The following is a 22,151-nucleotide window of genomic DNA, read 5'->3' as shown; positions in this document are numbered from 1 at the left end:
AATGATAAAGTGGAACCTCGGTTGTTGAATGCAAGAAGACGCATTCGACTTCTGAAACGTTTGACAACCAAGGCGCAATTGCCAGTCGGCAAATTCCTTTTAAAAAATGGAGAAACACACCTTGAAAGCTGCTCAACTTCCGAGGTGTGTTTGAAAACAGAAGCATTCACTTCTGGGTTGTTCGCATTCAGATTCCGAATTGTTTGGCTTCCGAAGCGTTCAACAACCGAGGTTCCACTGTATACTTATTGTATAAAGGCACAAAATAGAAATTGAATATAACAAGAAAGACAAAAACAAACAAACCAGAAGCCAGGTAAGTAATCATATGCATTCTTATGTATAGTCACTGTTGCCTTTTTCTGTGTAGTTCTTGCAGGGTCCTTACATAGTATGTTATCGGGGTAATGCCACTATTTTAATTGGCCGGAAGAGATTGAAATACTGAAGGACAAAGTTCAGAGCAGAAATATAATCATGACATCCAAATTTGTGCTGATGTATTGCCATATGTAATAAATGGCCACCAAACAGCAGAAAATACATCTGGTTTCCTTTTCCCTTTCATGACTACTGCCCTCACCACCAAAGTATCTGTTTTTCTGGCCCATACCAGCCACCATACCCTGATGCCTGGGGCAACCAACAAAAGAGGGGGATCACAGCATGAGGGACATCATTTCTGCCAAAATCAGTTTCACGCATTCTGGAGCCTTTGTCACTAAAAAGTGCAGAGATATCTGTGGTGATATTTTTAGAAGTTGCGCAAGGTTGTTTGGGCATAAGTTTGTTGAAAGCCTTGGGGTGGGAGGGGGAAGCAAGGTGGCTTAAGGATCTACCCAGTGTGCAGAAATCCACATAGAGAGTTCTTAATGGCTGCCTATTAATGTGAAATATACTGTTGTTTCTCTTTCAGAAACTGAACATATGGGACAAAGCTCACTACCTCAGAAATTTAATTTTTCATTTCCTGTGTCACTGCACTTTTTTCTGGTGCCATCACTGCATTGGTTTGTTTTTATCTTGCTTTAAAATTTATTTTGAATGCATGTTTGAAAAACAACACATACATTTTAACCATAAATAACACTGTGTTCTCAAAGGCAAATTGAAGTAGGATTAAAAACAAATGCTTACATGGCTGTCATAAAACAAATGCAAGTTCAGATTAATCTTTTCAAATATATCCACCCACAGGTAACTTTCCAAAGGACATCTTACAGATCCCCAGCATTTTGACTGACCTGGGCTTAAACCTTGCAATTCTGCAGTATAGAAGCTAAATAAATGAGCAGGCCTGCCTTGCTCTTTGATGAACATTGACACAGAGACTACATTTGTAAATACACTTACTTGTGAATGTCGTATTGATTTCTACATTGATTTAGCATTTATTTTCATGGGACTTTTAAGTAGGTGAGCTTAGGATGATGGCCAGAACCCGCTTCCAAACTGGTTCAAGTAATTCCCAAGACTGCAAAGCCTTGTTATCACAGCAATTGCATACATAGAAAGAGGACTGATGTTCTTTGGATGCACACTTTTCTTCCTGATATGTGTGAGTGCCCAGGAGCATAATTTGTTTTGCAGACCAGTTAGCCTAATGGCTGCTCCTGGTAAATTAGTGGAAAGCATTATTAAAGTTATATTATCCAGGATGCAGAAGGACAAGTCTTGCTGAAGAATAATCAGCAAGTCTTCTGCAAAGGAAAGTCCTGTCTCACTAAATTTGTAGAGTTTATCTGAGAGTGTTAACATGCACGTGGATAATGGTGATGTTTAGCTGAATTTTCAAAAAGCTTTTGACAAAGGTCCTCACTAAAGGCTCTTGAGCAAATTGAGCAGTCATGGGATTGAGGGTTTTGTGGGTCCAGTACACTGTACATCGATTGGGTCTTCTGTCCCATATGCTAAAAAGAGGGACACAAATTTGCATGTGTTTTGTGTCATATGCACATCTGCATCTTCTTCTGTGAGTGGGGTGGATGACCCAATGATAAATCAGGGAAGTTGGTGGTTAACAGTAATGTGGCCTTTAGTGCCAAAGAAACCAAAGTATTCAGCAGCAAGAGGAAAGGGGTTGCTTGGAGGTATCCTAGCCTTAAGTTCTCCAGGTCATAGTCTGAGAGCACATAACAAAATCACCTTCTTTAAACCATGTGGGTATTATTTGTGCCTGGAATGGAAGGCCACCTAGAAACCTCATCTGTGCCACCTTCAGTTTTATAATGGAAGAAAACTGGGTTGCAAATGCATGTACTCAATAATAAATGAGCGATTTAGGGCTTTGGAAACATTAAAAATGTCTGTGCATCCATAATTCTAATACATATTGGACTCTTTCAGTGTAGATTCACAAATATTCCAGTCTCATTGGAGGAAACAATTCTGTGTATACTTCAGGAGAATTTAGGGGTACAGCCAAAGTTGGGCACTTAAGTGCGTAAATCTCTTCCTCTGAGGTCCCATTTACTTCAACGGGAGAGACTTAAGCACTTAAAAGTGTGTAACCGTCTGGACTGTGCTCTCTATTTGTTGCTGATCTTGTTTGTAACAGCTCCTGAAAATGAATTGGCTTCTCTTTGAAATATCCTTTCCCCAATAAAATGTTTGTGAAAGCATGAAAATATCCTCGGGAAGTAGGCAAACTGGGATAATCTCCCATTTTATACTGCTGCACATGCTTCTGAAATGCTTGGCTGTCTGTAATCCATGAATTACTATAGCTCTAATCTCCTTAACTGTGAAGAATCAGCTGTTTTTTCAATCATTATTGATCTCATTGTCTGATCTGACTTGAATAGGCTCACACATACATCTAGACCCAGGACCTGCCTGTTTAAAAGCCTTACAATGGTCATTGCAACAACAGCCACACTCTAGGTTAGTAGTCAGCAACCTTTTCCGACACAGGACCCACTTTTAACTCCAAGGTACATTTGGGGACCTGTTTCTTAATCGTTTACCATATATGTGAATAGTGGGAGTACTCCTGTTGCAACCCACCCTGGATCAGGCCATGACCCACCACTAGGTTCTGACACACCAGTTGAAGACCAGTGCATCAAATGAGCATGAAGAAATTAGCTATGTGAAATTAAGGGATATAACTATAAGGCAGGAACTAATTTAAACTAAAATAGACAGCACATTTCACACTGGTAGGTCATTAGTAGATAACTGCTCTCAGAAGGAGCTTCACCAGGCCAATTCATTGTTTATATTTTTCGTACCTAATAATTTGGCAGTCATGCAAACTGCATGGCAAATAAATCTGCATTTTAAAAAGCAGCCAAATAGTTAAAACAGACTAATAACTGAACTAAAATACTGTACTGGTAAAAGCAATCCATGAGCGACATTTTTGCTTCCCTTGACTGCACTGCCTCAAGTTAGGAGATATATTTATTTCAATCTATGGGGTTTTCATTCAGATACGACTCAATACCATACCTGCTTGACTTCAGCACTAGAACAGCCTAAACCTTCTTCAGATCATTCCCTGTTTCATTACACCTCCGAGCTGATATACAGGGTCTGAAAATGCTCAGGCTACAACCTTCCCAGGACTGTAGCACTTTATTATTAATATTTTCATTTGGGGAAATTCTAAACAAAGACAACCTGCAAAACACATTCTAGCATGTCAGAGAGCTAGGCTAGGAGCCTTATCTCGAAGGTGTCCATGGTGGGGACCCAGGGCTAACATTGTCAGCACCTGTCAAAGCCCACAGCCTTGCAGGTGGCCCACTTCTAATCCTCTGAGGCTCCTGGCTCTGCTCCTCCACCTCCTTTCTGTTGCTGCCTGTTCACCTGCCCTCTTCCCAGCCTGCAAGCTGTGTCATGAGTGGAAATATACAACACATCTTCTTTTTCTTCTTTTTTTAATACAACACATCTTCTACTTGCCTTATGCATGTGGTGCAAGACTGCCCAATCAACTATAACGGCACAATCTGAATTTGCTGGTATGAGATTGAATCCCACCTGAAAATGGTGTCAGTCTGGAAGCATCTAGAGGTAGCCCACAGGTGAGTTCTCTCTCCTCCCTTTGCCCAAACCTATGTGATTAGCACTCATAAAGTCCCATTCTGATGTACAAAGAAATCATGACATGCACAAAAGGAAAATGACATGTTCAATGGCTGAGCATGATCTACCCAACACTGAAATGCAAGGGGGTATTTGTGTGCTTAAGTTGCCTTCTGATGAAGGAATGGGTTTCTAAAACCCAAAACTGACTGTGCAGGCAATTTGAAACTGCACCAAAATCCCTATTTTTCCTTAGCTAAAATCCATTAACTTGAGCTCTGAGCTCAATGCATAAACAAAAGCCCGGCTGTATAGACAAGTGCTCAGAGCCCTCTCCTTTATCAGTTGTGGCAGCAACTATGGCCTTCACTGTACCAGTAGTAGAACAGAACAGAGAGAAGACATGTCTGTGCTTTATCTTACGTCCTGGACACACTCTGACACACAAATCCAGGTCCGGGAACAAACGCCAGAGCGTGTTCCCGGAGATGATTACCTCTTCCCAGATAAGAGTAGGAAGAGGAAGATCCTTTTATGGTCAGAAGTAAAGGAAGGAAGATCCTTTTTTGGTTGAGAGTACCAGAGCAAGAACATATGTGATGTCAACCTGCGTACATAGGCTGACGTGGTTGGAAGGAGGGAGAGGGTGCCTGGAGGATATATATATACTGCATGAAACTTGTCATTTCTTTGGACTTGCTGTGGACTCACCACGCAAGTGCCTTCTGCTATCCAGAGAGCAGAATAAACTCTTTCTTTGAACCAACTCGGTGTCATTTTGACTTCCTTCCTCCTGTCCCGGAGCAACGCAGAACCAATCAGTGAACTCCAATAAGGCTACACTGAAATCAATTAGATTTAAAAGTGTTTCTCTGTGGCTGGATGACCCTGTTAGGCTGGAATCTGTCTCTTCCCTGTTGAGGGAGACAGAAACTCTTCGATAAGGGATAAGCTTATGCAGCAAACTTGATAATTCTGCTCTCATCTCCATCAGATAATGAATAACTGGCTAACAACTAGTAGTGCTGACATGAAAAAAAAAGATATTTTCAATTCACAAAATGGAAATTTTAGATTAATTATCCCCCCTTCCCTTAAGATAGTTTTGTGAAAGAACAGGTGAACAGTCAAAATAAAGACCTTTCCCCTGCTGCTAGCTTAAGATGTTTAGCTGCAGAGCTTTTAGCTTTGTACTGTGAATTGTTCTGTTTTAGAAGTTTTGTCTGCTGCGCAGAGCCAGGCTGCAAACCCATCAATCAGTGATCAGTTATCAGTTCCAGATGACTGCCTACTTAAAATAAGTGAAGCCTGTAACAATAACCTCAGTCACTACTATACATGCAGAGTTGGTCTATCTAGTCTAGAATCACTACTGATAGAGTCAGAGAGTGATGGTGTCCCAATTTCTCCCGTGGTGGCTTGTGGCTACATACAGTATCTGAAACAGGAGTTATTTTAAAACTCATATCTATTAGTGTGAACCATCCTGATAAAATATTTTATATTGTTTTTCCAGGTAATGTGATAGAGCAGTATTAAAATAGACTAGAAACCATGAGTGACATTCTGGCTCTAGAAAAGGAAATGGCAGATCTTTCCATTCCTGCCATTGGCTTAAGTAGAGCCACTGCACATACTTCAAAACTTTGAATGTATATTAACAATGAAAATATATTTTGTAAAATAGGCCTAATGACAAGCGTATTATTAATGTACAAAAAATGAAGCATTGCAGCTTTCAGCAGGGTAAGTAGTGAAATTAATCACCAGTGTATGTTGGCACAACTCTGATGAAATAGATGGAATTCTACCAACGTTCTAGCGATGGAACTGGGCAGAAGAGCTGCATTCTATTTACTAAATTCCTTTAAACCTGTATTGCACAATCCCTTTTTCTTTCTTTTACAAATCTTATAGTAGGTGATCCAAAATATTAAACGACATCCCTACCCCTCATAATGAAGCTGTTGATGTATCATACAAAGGAATTAAATCCTATGAACTTCTGAAGTATCAACAAGGTATTATGATAATACTAAATTAAAAGCCAGGACCCAACTGTCTGCCAAACTTCTTGAACAGCAAACCTCTGTGCTACAAGGCAAAAGGTTTCTGATATGCTATAGGAGTCTGTTGTTGGAAAAATAATTATTATTACTGCATGGGTTGCCGTAAAGAAACTGAGTTGTGTTTCTAGCTAAATGATGTTCCTCCTATGCACTTCTCTGCATAATCTGAGCTCCTAGTTTAGGTTCTGCTGAAAACCAAATTGCAGAGGGGTTTCAATTCTATACACACCTATGTGAAAGTGGGTCCCATTGCAGTTAGTGGGAATTCTGACTAGACATAAAGGGACCCCTGACCATTAGGTCCAGTCGTGACTGACCCTGGGGTTGCGGCGCTCATCTCGCTTTATTGGCCGAGGGAGCCGGCGTACAGCTTCCAGGTCCTGTGGCCAGCAAGACTAAGCCGCTTCTGGTGAACCATTTACCTTCCTGCCGGAGCAGTACCTATTTAGCTACTTGCACTTTGACATGCTTTTGAACTGCTAGGTTGGCAGGAGCAGGGACTGAACAACGGGAGCTCAGCCTGTCGCGGGGATTCCAACCGCCAACCTTCTGATCGGCAAGTCCTAGGCTCTGTGGTTTAACCCACAGTGCCACCCACGTCCCTGACTAGAGATATACAGGAGGGCATAACCGGCAACTAATCTCTATTCAGGACTGGGTAATGCAGTATTCATATAAAGCATTCAAAAATAGGCAGGAGGAAAAGCATCAGAAAACACCAGAGGGAGAGGATCTAAAAGAGAGTCCTCAAATGCTGGTTAGGAAGACTACTTTAGGAAGACTATTTTTCTTAACAGAGGCAGAAATATCCATAGCTTGAGTAGAGAGTTTTAGTGTTCTTCAGATATACACTTCTTCCTTATGTCAGAGGCCCTAGTTGGCCTTCCTCCTGAAAGTAAGTTTTGGTTCCTTTCACATTTTTTCATTATTCCTAATGTGGCAAATGGATCTCTTCTGTCAAACCGAGATGGTTTTCTCGTGCTAGTGTTTGTGCATATGCATTTATAACCTAAGAAAGGTTCTGCTAGATTGGACCAAAGGTCTATTCTGCTTCCCACAGTAACTGGTCAAGTCCCTCCCAAAAACCCACCAAGTGGCAGTAAGGCAATATTGACCTGGTGTGTCCCCCCCTCTCCAGGAGTGGCACATGAAAATGAGGTCCTTAATTTGCTCCAGCGGGCCAGAAGGTTGTGACCAGAGATGACCAATAGCTGAAATCAGTTTGAAAAATGAATTTTAAATGCATTAGCACAAAAGCAGTGAATGCACTTCAGTTATGAAAGGTGCAACTATAGTCCACAAAGAATGTTAAAGGAAAATTAAAAGCGCATTATACATAAATGAACATTGGAGAAGGAAAAGTATAAGGAACACTACATGCAGGCAAATCTAAAATATACTGATTACATGACAAAGCAGGATATGCATATACAATATTAAGGCACGAGATGGAATAGCTGTTAGCTGTTCTCTGCAAAGATCATATTGCTTAATATTGAGATTAACTACAATTTAGCTTTTAACTTAACTCTAAAAAAAAAGTGAAATATCAGATAAATGACTATTACAAACAATTATTATGGTATGAAAAACTAGCAGCAATCTTAACTGTTATTTGAGTCTACTTTGATTTACCACCTAGAATTTCAACCAGCAATTTATTCTAAAGGTTAAGTAAAGAAAAGGAACAAAAATATTATAGCTAACTATCCAAGTAGAGGACCAGAGGAAGAGCTCAGAGAAGAGCTGAGAGATGAATCCAGGATGCAGTGTACAGAATACAGATGAAGATACAAAGGCTGAAAAATAACGTAATAGAGTTTGGCTTCATAAGGAAACAAGAAAAAACTATACACAACAAGCATGTAAAATTGAATGCACAAGTTAAATATATGCAAGTCAAAGGCTTACTGTATGTGTGTATATTACATATTATGCATGTGTATGGGATGTGGCTGTAGCTGCCATCGTGATGAGTTCCTGCACTTCAAATATTTACCACACCAGCATCTTGTTTGCAAGGTATACCGCCTCTGCACTTAGAGGCACCATGTAGCTGGCATTGCTAATCGTTGTGGACAGACTTACTCTCCATAAACCTGTGTAGCTTTTTAAAAAGCCATCTAATCTAGTGGCCAGCGTGATGCTGATAACACCAAGGCTGCAGGTTCGAGCCCCATATGGGACAGCTGCATATTCTTGCATTGCAGGGGGTTGGACTAGATGATCCTTGGGGTCCCTTCCAACTCTACAATTCTGTGATTCTGTGAGGTTATTTTCCCCTCACTCACAGCTCTCTGGGTCATGGCTTTTAACAGCAAAGAGGAATGTGTATGGAGAATATGCCACAGGGGGGAAACATCTCTGTGCTTCATTTTGTTTTATTGTAATCTATAGTATATTTTCTCTGTTGCTGACTAGCCAGTTCCCTTAAATGCACCTTTTCCCTCTTCTTAGCTGTTTGAGAAACCTATAAATACTTAAGTAACAGCATTACTGTAAAACTAGCTGCAGAGGAGCACAGCGTACTTATTGGAATGATGCCCCATTATTGCTCCACTTCCATTAAATGTTTACTTTAGTCCTTTTAGAAGTCTTTGATGGCTAAAGGTCAGCCTTCTAGCCTTAGAAAAGCATCTTAGGAAGTAATTTTTGAAGTGCCATGTATACTTCTCATTCTTATTCATGCACTCTTCCACTAAAACTTTAGCCCTTTAGTCATCCTGATGACGAGAAAAAGGGAACAGGGTGAAAGAGAAAAGAAAAATGTTCACAGACTGTCAAAAGCCAAAGTAAAAAACAAGAGCCACCTTTTAAAAACTGCATCGCTGAGGCCATCCTAATTCTGCATACACATTTTTTAAAAACCATTTCTTTGCAATTGGGTATGTCAGAAGCAACACTTACACACCTGAACACCCTGCATTGTGATTTTTTTAGGGTGCTCTCCCAAGTTCCAATTCCTGTCCACTCAGGGATATGTTTGGATCACATATGTAATCGCTCTTAATTTGGACTGCTGTAAGTATTTTAATGTCATAAAACAAGAGGAACAAGCAGCTAAGCCTAGTTTGTAATGCTGGTACAGGAAGTCCTAATGCAGGATTTACAGCAACCCTTCATCCCATGCTGGTAAGTTTTATATCACTAATATGCAAAGGAGAGGAGGTAGAGCTGTGCATTTTTGAACATATTGCACGGCTGCAGAACTGCATTGCAAAATTTGGATAAGTGCAAATTTCAAAGGATAATTGTGTATCATTTTGCATATTGTTCCAGAAAATGTGGATTTGCTCAGTTTTCCTTTAAATGCAAGAGGAATTGAATTTCTTCCCCATCTCTAGTGGATGGTTGTGAATCTGAGGGTTGGGGAACCGGCCAAAGAGGGCTTTTAGAAAACAAAACCTTAGTAGCCTGTCAGGATGGGTGGAGCTATATGAAGGAAGGGAGAGGAGGTCTCAGTTTCAAACATTGATTCAAAATAAACTGCCATCTCTTTGGCTGCAGATTTCTAGTGAGGTATCCAACGAAATTCTACTCAGAGTTAGACCCATTGACATTAATATCCCTAAGTTACCATGCCCATTAATTTCAGTGGGTCTGCTTAAGTAGATACAGATTCTTTTATTTCTTATTAATTTTATTAATTTATTCATTGTTTTCTGGGCATCACATGACAGTAGAGCAGCATTAACTTGAGTGATTCATACAGAAACTGGACTGCATCCCCTGTATGTATGAAATTGGCAACATGTTCCTGTCTTCTAAGCAGTGGCAGAAGTTGTTTCTTCGCTAGAAAATATCAGCCTGGGTAGACAGTCTTTTGCACAGATTTCATGTAGCCAAAAAGGGAGGAATCATTTTGCCAGTATTTAAACTTTGCATTCAAGCATGTGATCAGTCAAACCCACACAGATGGCTACTGATACCCTTATGCTTTCAAGACTGCTTTGTTCAATATCACACCAATCAGGTTATTTGCAGAGAAAATTAGAATAAAAATGAAGATAATGGTTGCTTTATTATTTAATGGCCAAGGGTCAAGTTGTCAAAGGCAAACATGGCTTTTAGGTAGTTAATTATTTTAAAATAGCCACAAGAAAAAATACAAGTGCAATTCATTATGTGCTGTTTGCTGTGCATCCTCCATTCATTTCAGTGTGAAGTACTTGTTTGTGTTCCAGTTTGTATTGGGAAGAATGGAGGTTATGAACCAATCCTGTTTGAGGGTTTGCATCCTCTGTCTTAAAAAAAGAACTGAAAGATGAGAAAATATTTTAAGTTGATTAACCACCTCACATTCATTTATTAGCTGGTGCCTGTTAAATATACATTCAAGAGAGGTAATAGCTTACATGTATACATACAAAATGTGTGCAGTTGTTAATATCATATTATTATAAGGAAATGTTCTTTAATATTTTATTTGTTGTCAACTTCAGAATGTAGAATATGGAACATTCCCTATTACAGTAACACACCAGAGCCAAAATGACTTTAAAATGAACACGTTAAAAGCCCATCTGCACGCTACTGTGAATTGAATGGTCAACCTTCAAAAGATATATTGATGTTGCTTCCAGTTTCCCATTGAGCACTGTCAGTGGCTTCTATATCTGCAAGATAAGATTATGTGATTCTTGTCAAGTCCTGAAGAATCATGACCTGAAGTGTTATATTACACTGACTTATACAGTACTGGGTACTAAAATGGTAAATCCAAAACTGAGTTACTAGATCTTAATATGATGTAAAGAGACAATGTAATTTGACTTGATCTACACAGGATATTCATTAAAGGATGTTATAGTCAGCAGCAGCATGAGATTAAAGAAGAGATAAATAGATGAACATAAGAAGAATCCTTCTGGTTCAGCCCAAAGGCCTGTGTAGTTCAGCATTCTGTTCTTATAGTGGCCAACCAGATGCTTTTGTAAAACCCCCAAGCAGGAAATGTGCGTAATAGCGCTCTCATTTGTAATAGTTGCACCTATTCCTCCTAGATTCTTATTTGTTTTGAATCACATCCTTATTTCAATTTCTACATATATCTGAATAGGTTAGCAGATGTTCTTTTTTTTAAATGTACCTGGTATTGTATATGGAAAGGAGAAAAGCTTAAATTAGCTTTAGCTACTTAGCATGAAACAAAGGCGAAAGGAGGTATGCCACGTGGCTATGCTCTCTTATGCAACGCGACTGAACTTTAATGGGTACAGTTCCTGGTTTTTTTATATTAAGATTTACCATTGTTATAGACTGGGAGTCACTGGACAGCAAAAAAATATAGTGTACACAAACCCTTTTATTTTGTCAAGTCTGAAAGTGTCTATCCATATCACCACTGACTTCATTCATCTTTAATGACAGGTTTAGCATTGCAAATAAGACCTCTCTATGGATGAAATATGGTATGGTGAGATTTATAGATATAATCAAAGGCAGCTATTGTGTGAGCCAATATGACATCAAGCATGGAATGAATCATGATAATCCTTAGTCTTTGCACTTAAAGCATTTTGTAGACAGTGGAACCGGAACCCTAAGGGGTGCACTGGCTGAATTTGAGAAATGGTTTACAGAACCAAAAATAACAAAGTACCATTATCAAAATATTATCACATCATTATTATACAATTTTCCATCAAGATGGGGAAAAGTCTAGTAGGAGCTCACTGAATCAAAATATTTTTAAAAGGTTGGGTGAACTCTATGGGCTTTTTTGTTGTTGAAAAAAGCAGATTTTCCCATTGCAAATTTTCCTGTCAAACACGTCACACCAAAAAGGAAAATGCCAAACATGCTTTGTTACTTGCTTATACAGTATAAGTTTCCCCCTCTCCTACCCCTGTATATCCCATGTGCCTTCCTCATATCCACTCCAGAGGATTGGGGGAACCCCTAATATAGGTTTTAGGGGGTGCACAGGGGGAGGAAAGGGGTAAGTTCTGTAAATCATTGTTCTGATGGGTCATGTTAACTGGATACTGCCAGGTGTCTTTATTTATTTAGGGTCTGCACATGTGAATTGTTTTTTCCTGAATAATTTTAAATCATTTTAATGGATGATGATGCACTGAGTTCTGTTCTCCATACATCCCCAGTGTACAGTGTACTTGTTTAACACTAAAGTTTGCAGTTCTACTAATGCACTAACATGGCCCAACCAAGACAAGGAAAACACACATCTTATATAGTGGTACCTCGGGTTACATATGCTTAAGGTTACAGACTCCACTAACCCAGAAGTTGAACCTCGGGTTAACAACTTTGCTTCAGGATGAGAACAGAAATTGTGCAGCAGTGGTGCGGCGGCAGCGGGAGGCCCCATTAGCTAAAGTGGTGCTTCAGGTTAAGAACAGTTTCAGGTTAAGAATGGACCTCCAGAACGAATTAAGTACGTAACCAGAGGTGCCACTGTAATTAACTCTTTATTGGCAAGAGACACACTTATAGCAGCTTCCACAGTGCTCTGGACACACACGCTTCTAGCCTTTAGGCCATGGGTAGGCAAACTAAGGCCCGTCAGCCGGATCAGGCCCAATTGCCTTCTGGATCCAGCCCGGGGATGGTCCAGGAATCACTGCGTGGATCGCCAGCGCGCGTTCTTTCCCTCTCCATCACACAGTGCCGCTAGTGCCTCCTCCATCCCTTCTCCTGGCTTTTCCCCACCCTAAGGAGGAAGGGGGCTGGGCTTTGTTGGTGCCAGCAGTAGTAGCGCTCAAGTAACAGCTATTTTAAGCAGCCCCTCTCTGGAGCCCTTTTATGTGCCACTCATCGTCCCACCGCTGCCGCCAGCCGCTGCCTCCAGCCTCTGCCGCTCACAAGGGTAAGCAGCCATCGGGGGTGCGTTGTGCTCTTGCATAATTTCCCCCCAAAATATAGTCCAGCCCCCCACAAGGTCTGAGGGACAGTGGACCAGCCCCCTGCTGAAAAGGTTTGCTGACCCCTGCTTTAGGCAGCTGTTCACAGATCTGAGCCTTATGGAGCAGTTGCAGCAACAGTGGGGCACTTCCCCTCCTCTGATGGGTTGTGCGCCCACAACCTGAGACTTCTTCTGTAGGAAGTTGTCACTGCTTTTCCCTCTTCAAGCCCCTACTGGTTCTACAAGATGGGTTGAGGGGAGAGGGAACCTACTGACCTGTTGCTTGCCTGAACTGTAGCTTATTCCTCCACCACATCCTGCATGCCTTCCTCCGCCTCAGACTGCTCTGACTCTCCCTCCTCCCCTAGCTCCTGCTTGCGGTTGGCATGACACCCCATAAATCACTGGTCCCCTCTCCTTGGTCACTCCCCTGGTCCCTTGCTCTCACAACACACTCCGGAGCCCTGCCAATTCTTGACATACTCTTGCATAGGCTAATTACATTGTGAAGTGGAATTCTAAAACTCCTTACTAAGAAGCAACTCTACAATTGTGTGGCTTCCTTATACACATTTTCCCACTTATTAGCTGAAATGTTTGGCTTCAACAGGTCAGTACAGTGGTACCTTGGTTCTCGAACTTAATCTGTTCCAGGAGTCCGTTCGACTCCCGAAACCGTCCAAAAACCAAGGCATGGTTTCCGATTAGCTGCAGGAGCTTCCTGCACTCAAGTGGAAGCCGCAGAAGCTGCGTCAGATGTTTGGCTTCCAAAAACGTTCGCAAATCGGAACACTTGCTTCCAGGTTTGCGGCGTTCAGGAGATGATTTGTTCAACAATTGTTCGACAAGTTTGGGAACCAAGGTACCACAATATGTTGATTCTAAGAGTTGTTGTGCCAACAAATGAGTGTATAAGCTGAAGGATACGAATAGCCATGCCAGGGATCATCACAAAAATTGTTACGTTAGCAGCGTGAAGATCTTATAATCATATTAAAGGTAAAGGTACCCCTGCCCGTACGGGCCAGTCTTGCCAGACTCTAGGGTTGTGCGCTCATCTCACTCTATAGGCCGGGAGCCAGCGCTGTCCGCAGACACTTCCGGGTCACGTGGCCAGCATGACAAGCTGCATTTGGCGAGCCAGCGCAGCACACGGAACGCCGTTTACCTTCCCTCTAGTAAGCGGTCCCTATTTATCTACTTGCACCCGGGGGTGCTTTCGAACTGCTAGGTTGGCAGGCGCTGGGACCGAACGACGGGAGCGCACCCCGCCACAGGGATTTGAACTGCCGACCTGACGATCGGCAAGTCCTAGGCGCTGAGGTTTTACCCACAGCGCCACCTGCGTCATATTACTGACCAGTATATGAAGACATGGGTCTTTAGGATTTAGGCACTAGTTCCACTGCCTTCAAATTGCCCAAACTTGTTTATCATCAGTATAATGAGGCCACAGTCATAGTTGGTGTGCTATCTCCCACCTGTGCATGCCAAACTGAACCCTTAGGAAAAGTGAGTACCTGTAAACTAATACTGATAAAACACACCAGTTCTGATGTGTGTCACTTCTAGGACAGGAGATTGGATGGAATCCATGGAGGGATCAGGATAGTTAAACACACTTCATAAGGAGTTTAGAGAAAATATAAATGTATCTGCTGGCAGGCTAGCGAAACTGGGTATCCAGCAAGAACCCCTCTCCCACCTGCACTTTGGCTTTATAACCATGGATTTGCTGGTTTTGTGTTTACTCCCTTGAACAGATATGAAGGATCTATTTTACCTGTTGAAGGCCAAAATTCTTATGGGGTAAAGTGTTGGAGGTTGCACACTGGCAATTGGTAGATCTATAACCAGTGGCAGGCAGCGTGCCACTCCATTCTCTTGCTCTATGCCACTCTTTACCTCCTTCATTGCCACCTCCATGAAACCAGAAAATTGTAGAATTGGAAGGGATCTTGAGGATCATCTAGTCCAACCCCCTGCAATGCAGGAAATCTTTTGTCAGCTAAAGGGGAGAAAGATTGAGCAGCTTATGATGAGGCATCCTGAGGCCAGAATGAGGAGCCATTTTAGCAAAGCAATTTTTGTCCTAAAACAATGTTGTAGGACACAGCTGCCCTATAGAGCAGCGCTCACCCTAAGGTCTGACCTCAGGGCCTTCCTTCTCCTATTCATGTAGTCTGACTTAAAACATAGGATAGGCTGTCTCCTTTATTATGCAGTAATTTGGGTGGGATTTATGAAGGCTTAAAAAAAAAATCAACCATATTGTCATCTCACTTTACCCAATTATCATGCAGATTTTTATTCTAATGTCACTCTAATGGTGTTTCAGGGGTCAGAGTGCCACTTTTAGCTCTGCCACATCTTTAAAACTTTTGTACTTTGTAAAGGATTTAAAGTATTATGTAAAACATCTGTTATAAGAACAAAAGGCATAATCTTAAAAAAGGGTGCAACTTCTCTAGAAATATACATTTCTGCATTGTGGAGCAAACACTTCTGAGATTAATTCCAGTGTATTTTACAGTCTTAATCCTTGTTAGGTTCCTCTTGGTTGACCCTGAATAAAATCTAACTAGGGGTGACCAAAAAATATGTCCATCAACTTTGCTCATGCATTGCAACATAAAAACTGACTGGAGTCATTGACTACAGGTGAGAATGAGCAAAACTACCCAAGAAAAATATGCTGGTTTGTGGATGCTCATTCACTCCACTTTTGTCTGTCACCTTGATTTTCAGATTGGGCATTCATGGAGAAAAGGGATGTGAACTGAAAAAATAGTGTGTGTCTTTTATAAGACAGCATCATGTTATGTTTCTCCCTTTACAGAAATTTATGTTACACGGTATTAGACCATGGGCTAAGCTTAATGTAACATGATACATTAAAAACTGCACATAATGATTGCAATGTGTGTCAGAACAATGAATTGTTATATCAGATCTCCCTTCATCTGTGAGTAGGGCCCCTTTGTAAATCATCCACAAAGGGATGCATTTGCTCCTTAATGGGTGTGCATAAATCCCATTCTCTCGTGCTACCCTGCACCCTCTTCTAAGGGTTTGTCTCAACTGGAAACGTGCTAGGAAACAATAATGTTGATCCTTTATACCCACACTCATTGAAAGGGCAAAAATATCACCAGTCTTTTAACACAGGCATAACTTAATATACATATGCAGCTTGATGCTACAGATAAAAACTTAGATTGAAGCCAATTTAGATGTTCTTTTGTATGTCCTCCTAACCATGGGGGAGATGCCTATTTGTGATCCACTCCTTTGTGACTGAGTTCAGGCTTATATGATCCAGCTTGCAGGCAGCAGTCAAGTGCAATGGTCTTTTCCTTGGAAGTGGCGTTCGTGTGTGCATGTGTGCTTGCGTGCGTGCACACACACACCCACACACCCGCCAGGAGCATTGTCAATTCCATTAAAAAGACTCACACGATTGGCTCCATCTTTGTAGTTGTGTCATTTAAATCTTCTCCCACCTGTAAATTAGCTGCTTATGGACAGGCTGTGAAAGTGTCTAAAGGACACCTGAATTCCCTGGAAATCGGCTATACACCAAACTTTGTGGTTTGCAGGCCAAAAATAGTTCCTGATGTGTACCCAGAAATCTTTTCCCCCTTTGAATAGCAGATACTCCCATCTCATGCTGTATCATCTGATATACACTCCTTATTTGGGTTCCCTGCACCTTCAAGCCCTCCTGAACTTCTGTTCATGAAACTGTTATCTGTGCATGCATAATAGCTGTCATAAATGTACGCACCTCAGCTAAGCTGCAAAGTGAATGTAGCTTACATGTTCAAATCCGAAAAAAGCTGGTTCGAGGGAAAATACATTAAAAGTCAGCATTTCCCAAGGAACTACAAGACAAATTAGGATTGTGGCTAGCATCATGGTTTCAAACACCAGTGGTGGGAGTGTACTGGAGCCAGAATAAACGATGTATACACAGCCTTCCTTTTGAGAAAATATGTATAGGGTTCCAGTGTAAATCACATAAGCTTTAAATAAAAGCGATGCATAATTCATAATTTGTGCTTGTTGCATTGATAAATGCCACAGGCATTTAAAGTACACCATGAATAAACATTAAAATAAAATTTTATTCTGGATGTGATTTTTTCCTTTCCAAATTTTCCTTGCAATGTCTTGTTTGCAGTGGGAGCTGCAGAGGGGGAATCCTTTTAGCAAGCATTTTAAAGAAAAAATGTGAGCCGTCCAACCTAGAACACATTTATACTGTAAAGTACTCATATTTCAGTTAATTAAGCTGAATTAAGTATTGGAGCTGAACTGGCTTCTGATCTGTATACTGTATATACTAGCTTTCCTTTGAATAGCTTCCCTACAATATTCCCAAAACACACTGGGGAAAACATTAATTAAAATGGTTAGGAATACGTTACAAACGAAGTGTTCAAAGGAGCACCCGACAGTTATGGAGGCTTGGGGAGCTATCTTAGGCACAAAAAGTCCGGCGTAAAGCAAGCCAGGGTAAAGTTACACCAGAGCCAAACCCCATTAAGTGGGGGGGGGGGGGGCGGCTGCTGCTCTTCCTAAGCCTGGAAGAGGAAAAATAAGCCTTTAAAATAGTGTTCTATGCCCGAGTGCCAGGCCACATGACAAAATTGATGGACATAGGATCAAGACTAAGTCCCCTTTGGTCCTGCTCCCTTACACCCACTTGTTAAGACCTACATCAGCCTTGACAGATTTAGTTCAGCCACCTGAGCAAGTTATGCTGGGATATTTTTGGTTGAGCTAGGACTGGCAACATGAAGCTTGCTGAGCTCAGCTGAGCCGGAGATCCACTGTAATGCTGCATCCTCAATGGCTTATCCCAGTGGATCTTGAAATATGATTGCCCCCTAAATGCCTACATAAACGTTCATCTGGAGGAAAGCTAAAATCTGGCTGCCCCATTGCCTGCAAACCTTAACTCCCAAATCATTGTGTTGCCTATGAATATTCTAATTACCAAAGCAAAAGTTGGAGAATACATATTTTGTTTTGTTCTGCAAGTGACATAAGCTTAAAATAAATATTATACACAATTCCTAATTAATTTGTAAGTGTCATTCATTAATATCTCAAGTATTCCATGACTATATACTTAAAAACAACAACCTGATACCAACAAAGGGGACAAGATCCGGGGTGGAGAGTGAAAAGAGGTCCCAAAAAGCTGGGGAGATAAAAGATTGAGAGGAGGGTAGATGGTGGGAGTAGAACAAAGGGGCAGAAAGCAAGCAAAGTGCAGAGAAGCCAGCACTATCAGGGAATATGGGTGTAGTTACTAGAGCATGAATAGAAAGAGAAACAGGAGAGAAGGGGTATTTGGGAAAGGAGGAGCCAAGGAGGAAGGGAGACTTGGGAAGAACTTTATCTGCTGCATGTGAACAAGAAGGGAAAGGAAAAGTAAAAAACAAAGAAACAACAATAGCCACAAAGGATGTGTGACTATTTCACTTTCAATTTTCCCTTTGACGGATGCCTTGTACATAGCCCTGAAGGTCTGAACACATCATGTTGTTGTTTTTTAAATTCTCATAGATAAACCATAGCATATCTGACCCTACAATAACCCATCATAACTAATACATTTAAAGTGCATGGGAGGGCAGGAACCTGACACCTGCATCGTAACTTCTGTTATCCAGTACAAGTGGCCATAGGTTGTATTTAGAGGCAAGCTGTAAATTTATCACACTGTACTTTGATTCAGTAAAGAGTAGTTCATAGTAGGCTTCCAGTGACCTTGTGTAATTGTATCTCTTCATCTCTATATTTAACACAGAACCACATGGGAGGTGAGCTGAGATTTCAGGAAAGTTCTTACCTTCACAACTTCTTCACATGCTTTGCTTGAGCCAGAATAGATTCCTTTTACAGTTCCCACCCTTGGTTAAAACTTGTTCCAATGCTTCAGAAAGGGATACAGCTGCCATTCTATGCTCGTCTTTCATACTACCAAGGAAGTCTTAAGTAGTTTGATCTTCTCTCTTTCATTGGCTTGGTTCACACCTAACACCAAGCTGTGGTTTATTTAAGTTGTACAAGTTGTTTTTCCAAAGTTTACCTTATTTTCCAGCTACTCATTACAGTACTTGTATGTCTGGTGAGCATTTGTAGTGGGGTGGTCAAACAAACCATGGTAAAGGAAGGTTGCTGGCTTCAAACATAATACAAAACTATATTTGAAACAAATCAAGGTTCATAAGCCAACAACAAACCATGACTACAGATCATGGTTTGTTGGCAGTAAATGAATCATAGTTAAGCTGCTGGGCTGTGTTCACTTATTATGCTAGCTAAACCATGGTGATGGTTTAGTGTTATATGCTAATCAGTGTGAGTGCTTATTGGCTACCCCTGCTATACTAGATAGGCAGGGCTCTTTTAATGTTCTTATGACTGTTTTCAGCATGCAGGTTTTAATTCAGTGGAAGATTTCTGGCAAGGTAGAGGAATACTAGACTATACTGTCATTTTGTCTTGTTGCCACTGAGAAAATAATATATTAAGGAGTATGTTAGTGTAATGTTTCCATGATTACTGACCTAGATGTTTCTGTAAGGAAAGCTCTGATGGAGCGGTGAAAGAAAGGCAGAGAAAAGGTGAACATAATTTCAATATAGATGGAAAAGACTGGAAGGTACAACCTGTGATGCTGTGCAGGTTTCACAATCATGAAGGTTCCAAATTGTTATACAGTATAGGCAGGTAAGTAATATGTAGCAGTTTTCTACTGCTTCAGAGCAAGGGTGAGAAGAAGGTAGATTGGAGTCTACTGGTAGATCACTGGATAATTTACAGTAGATTGACAATGGCTTCTGACTTCTAATCATTTAAGAAAAGCAACAACCAAAATGCCCCCCCCCCCTTATTTTAGGCTAGCGGAATCCTTGATTTGTAGTTCAGTATTAAGTCACAGATTTGTATTTGTATATACAGGTACTCCAGTATGCACTTCGTGGAGTGTGGTCGGTAGTTAAACTGCTTGGGAGGATAAAAGACAAGATATGCTTTAAAAATAAATAAATAGCTTCCTGCCACCATTTTGCACTTGATTCCAGTTAGAACCAGTAAAAGAAAGAAAGAAAGAAAAGTATATCCCGTAAGCCTGAAGTCTGGCCATGCCTGTTTTAGAATATTCAAAGCATTTGTTACAACAATACTGTAAAGCAGAGAATTAAGCAAATTCATGGAATATAAAGTTATCAATGGATCTTAGTCATTAATGCTCTAAGAACAGAAGTAGCATGGTTCTGAACAACAAGGTGAAAGACTCTTGCCCTCATGTCCTTTTCAGTGGTGGCCTTACACTTATGGGAAGCTTTCCCCATGGAGGCATACCTGGCACCATAGTTATCTAGTTTTAGGCACTGGCCCAAACCTTTTCTCTTTACATGGACCTTTGGTCCTTAATTTGAAGGGCAACATTGTGGCCTGTTTTATAGCTGTGTTTTTAGGCTTTCATAGTTGTTCTTAATTGTTTTTAATGCAAGTCACTTTGGATCACTATGTGAGCAAAATGACATAATGATGACGATGGTGTCCTGTTTGTGGACTTCCTAGAGGCATCTAGTTGGTTCCTCTGGGAAAAAATGATGATGCACTACAGGGGCAGCCAGTGCAATGACTTCCAGAAGTAGCTGGACTGTAACCCCAGTCATCCCTGATGATTGGCTATATTGGCTGGGGCTGATGAGAGCTGAGTTCAATGACATCTGAAGGGCAACTTTAGTTATCCCTGCTGTACTAAATATGGTTTGGTCTGATCCAGCAGGTCTCCTCTTATGTTCTTACAATTTTCCTCCCCCAGAATATAAACACGGGGAAGTTTTACACACAATGTTTGCAAATCTTACATCTTAACTACATCTGGCCAACTGCTTTCATGTAAGGCACCCAGCCAAGTCACACAAGTAATCCTGTTTTGCTCCTCTTCAAACAGGAGTTCCTCTGTAAACAGGAGTCCTACATGTCTGTTCATTTTCACTTTAAACCCCTTCTCAGGCATTTTAATAATAAATCTTCTACATTATCTTCTTACTGAGGCATCAGCTTTACTGATACCTCGCTGGACATTTGATGGACTCTTGGGGTACTTCTAGATGGGGGTTTGTTGTGAAAGTGGGGTCACCTTTTTTCCAGCTTTCACACAACACTGGTGCCATCAGAATGCCATCCTGTATTTCTCCCCATTAAAGATGGCCTCAGCCTATTGTGAGCACAGGAAAGGTATAAGCTGGAAATATCATTTCCAAACACAAAGTGGTGGCTTTTGTAAGCAGAGGTCACTACAGATACAGAGTTTCTTATGAATGGATACCTGTTGCCTCATTCATTCAAGGTATTGTGCAATCCTACTGTTTGTGCCAACGTGCAACAGGATAAGTTGGCTCCCACATTAGCAGAGTACTGTACAGGAATGCTTTGCATAGTTGCAATCCTACACACATTACCTGGGAGCTAGTTTTACTGAACATAGTAGGAGTTACTTCCAAGTAAACATACACAGGATTGCATTGTGTGAGGCCTACTAGTGACTCACACAATTTCAGTGTGAATTGTCCAGGAATTAAAGTCTTAAGGAACTTGCAGTGGGTTTCTAAACTGAAGTAACTATTTGTATGAATGTAGCTTTGAGAATTTGGAAAAAATACCCCTGAGCGACAACAGTACACCTGAAGCATTTTGGATCCTGGTAAGGAACGAACTTACGCTTTTGGAATTGAAGCTGGATTCTCTCTTAAATCCTGGGTGTCTACTTATATTATGGAAGTAGAGTTCCGCATTATTTTAGTTATACTATTACAATTTTGTCATGGCGTTTGGCTAAAACAATAAACTTACGAACTTTTTTTTTTAACGTGGTGTGTCAGAACCCTCACTGTGGGCGGCGATAAGGTTATTAACGTCAGAACATCACAAAGCATAACGGAAAACAAGAGAAAAAACAAGGGAAAGAGCTACGTTCGTATGGGGACTTTGTACCGTGAGGTGGCCTTTCAGGCACGCGCTGAATAACGGTCCTTCTCCTCCAGCCATAGCAAACTGCCATAGCAAATTTGTGGCGGAAAAAAAACAGAGATTATAGCCTCTTTCCTCATCTATGGACATGACAGGACTTCAAGCAGCGAAACAGCTCCACTTAT

General features: G+C 41.0%; 1 long non-coding RNA gene across 2 annotated transcripts in view; it reads right to left on the bottom strand.

Annotated features, from left to right (window-relative positions):
* The window catches only part of LOC310660096, a 26,005-nt gene extending 3,863 nt beyond the window's left edge, over positions 1–22,142 (bottom strand). For both annotated transcript variants that reach the window (XR_014503178.1, XR_014503179.1), the window contains exon 1: positions 21,991–22,142. This is a non-coding gene — a long non-coding RNA (uncharacterized lncRNA). The remainder of the gene's footprint in view (positions 1–21,990) is intronic.
* Positions 22,143–22,151: the final 9 nt, after the last annotated feature.

Source organism: Podarcis tiliguerta (assembly GCF_965153285.1).
Source record: "Podarcis tiliguerta genome assembly, chromosome: 11".
Lineage (NCBI taxonomy): Eukaryota > Metazoa > Chordata > Lepidosauria > Squamata > Lacertidae > Podarcis > Podarcis tiliguerta.
The sequence above is the reverse complement of the archived record's forward strand: the minus strand, read 5'-3'. Positions and strand labels throughout refer to the sequence as shown.